The following is a 2525-nucleotide window of genomic DNA, read 5'->3' on the forward strand; positions in this document are numbered from 1 at the left end:
TTCGAGGCCCGTGCGCCTCGGGCGGCCTCCCTTCCGAGAGAGGGAGAGAGAGACGGAGGACGGTGGTCCGCGACGGCGCGAGACGTCCAAGTTGTGTTCCCCACGGCGGCTACCCGGTCGATCCCGCCCGGTGGCCTAGGCTTTTCCCCACTCTGCCTGTCCAGGCCGCGGGGCCGACAGGCTGTCTGCCCGGGTAGACCCCGTTCTCACTGAGCGGCCGGGCCCCAACCTTCAAGAGGTGTACGAAGCCACCTCGGGGTGGAGCCCTTCCACCCCTGGCCGTCCGAGGCCCGTGCGTCTCGGGCGGCCCCCCTTCCCGAGAGAGGGAGAGAGACGGAGGACGGTGGTCCGCGACGGCGCGAGGCGTCCAACTTGTGTTCCCCCACGGCGGCTATCCGGTCGATCCCGCCCGGTAGCCTAGGCTTTTCCCCACTCTGCCTGTCCAGGCCGCGGGGCCGACAGGCTGTCTGCCCGGGTAGACCCCGTTCTCACTGAGCGGCCGGGCCCCAACGTTCAAGAGGTGTACGAAGCCACCTCGGGGTGGAGCCCTTCCTCCCCTGGCCGTCCGAGGCCCGTGCGCCTCGGGCGGCCCCCCTTCCCGAGAGACGGAGGACGGTGGTCCGCGACGGTGCGAGGCGTCCAACTTGTGTTCCCCCACGGCGGCTTCCCGGTCGATCCCGCCCGCCGGTAGCCTAGGCTTTTCCCCGCTCCGCCTGTCCAGGCCGCGGGGCCGACAGGCTGTCTGCCCGGGTAGACCCCGCTCTCCGAGCGGCCGGGCCCCAACGTTCAAGAGGTGTACGAAGCCACCTTTGGGGGGGGCTGCGGTGCCCCCCGCCCCGAGAGTGCCTCCCAGGCCGAGGGAGCCCGGCGGTCGAGTGTCGTAGGAAAGCGCGTGCCACGGCTGTGTCGGTCACAGGGGCCAGAGGTAGTTTGGGCAACGGCTTAGATCCGTATGAAGCTCATCCTTTCCGGCCTGTTCTGGCGGCGGCTAGCGCGCGCGCGCGCGAATGGCACGACGCCCCTGGTTCCAGCGAGGCGACGGCGCCCCGCACCCCGCTCTCCGGGCCGAGCAGAGCCCCCGAGCGCAAGAGTCCCCGCTCCGCCTGTCCAGGCCGCGGGGCCAGCAGGCTGTCTGCCCGGGTAGACCCCGCTCTCCGAGCGGCCGGGCCCCAACGTTCAAGAGGTGTACGAAGCCACCTTGAGGTGGAGCCCTTCCACCCCTGGCCGTCCGAGGCCCGCCGGTAGCCTTGGCTTGTCCCCACTCCGCCTGTCCAGGCCGCGGGGCCGACAGGCTGTCTGCCCGGGTAGACCCCGCTCTCCGAGCGGCCGGGCCCCAACGTTCAAGAGGTGTACGAAGCCACCTCGGGGGGCTGCGGTGCCCCCCGCCCCGAGAGTGCCTCCCAGGCCGAGGGGAGCCAGGCGGTCGAGCGTCGTAGGAAAGCGCGTGCGCGGCTGTGTCGGTCACACGAGCCAGAGTTAGTTTGGGCAACGGCTTAGATCCGTATGCAGCTCAACCTTTCCGGCCTGTCCTGGCGGCGGCTAGGCGCGTGCGAACGTCACAACGCCCCTGGCTCCAGCGAGGCGACGGCGCCCCGCACCCAACTCTCCGGGCCGAGCAGAGCCCCCGAGCGCAAGAGTACCCGCTCCGCCTGCCCAGGCCGCGGGGCCGACAGGCTGTCTGCCCGGGTAGACCCCGCTCTCCGAGCGGCCGGGCGCCACGTTCAAGAGGTGTACGAAGCCACCTAAAGGGGGCTGCGGTGGCCCCCTGCCCCGAGAGTGCCTCCCAGGCCGAGGGAGCCCGGCGGTCGAGTGTCGTAGGAAAGCGCGCGCGCGGCTGTGTCACACGGGCCAGAGTTAGTTTGGGCAACGGCTTAGATCCGTATGCAGCTCAACCTTTCCGGCCTGTTCTGGCGGCGGCTAGGCGCGCGCGCACGTCACGACGCCCCTTGTTCCAGCGAGGCGACGGCGCCCCGCCACCCCACTCTCCGGGCCGAGCAGAGCGTCCGCTCTCGCTCCTTGGAGCAGAGCCCCCGAGCGCAAGAGTCCCCGCTCCCGCCTGTCCGGGCCGCGGGGCCGACAGGCTGTCTGCCCGGGTAGACACCGCTCTCCGAGCGGCCGGGCCGCAACGTTCAAGAGGTGTACGAAGCCACCTTGGGGGGCTGCGGAGCCCCCCCTCCCCATGAGAGCGCCTCACAGGCTTTGCTGATAACCCCGTCCTAGCTGCCTGCGCGGGCAGGCGGGACCCCCAGGAGGCCGCGCATAGCCCGCGGCAGCCACCGCTGAAGTCCACAGCAGTTGGCAGATAGGAGTCTTGGATAAAAAAACCACAAAGTGCAAACGCTCCAGGCGCCGACCAGGGGTGCGTACCTGGCTGGCCGGGCCGGCGGGAGCTGCGGCTGCTGGAGTTGCACCGAGTGTCGATGCATGTCGTGAGAACCGGTATGAGGTTGAACCTGGGCCCTCGGGGCCGAGGCGCGGTTCCAGGGAGACGGAAGGAGCGGGCGTGTTTCCCCTGATAGCGCCGA

This window comes from Eleutherodactylus coqui, unplaced genomic scaffold, assembly GCF_035609145.1.
Source record: "Eleutherodactylus coqui strain aEleCoq1 unplaced genomic scaffold, aEleCoq1.hap1 HAP1_SCAFFOLD_338, whole genome shotgun sequence".
Lineage (NCBI taxonomy): Eukaryota > Metazoa > Chordata > Amphibia > Anura > Eleutherodactylidae > Eleutherodactylus > Eleutherodactylus coqui.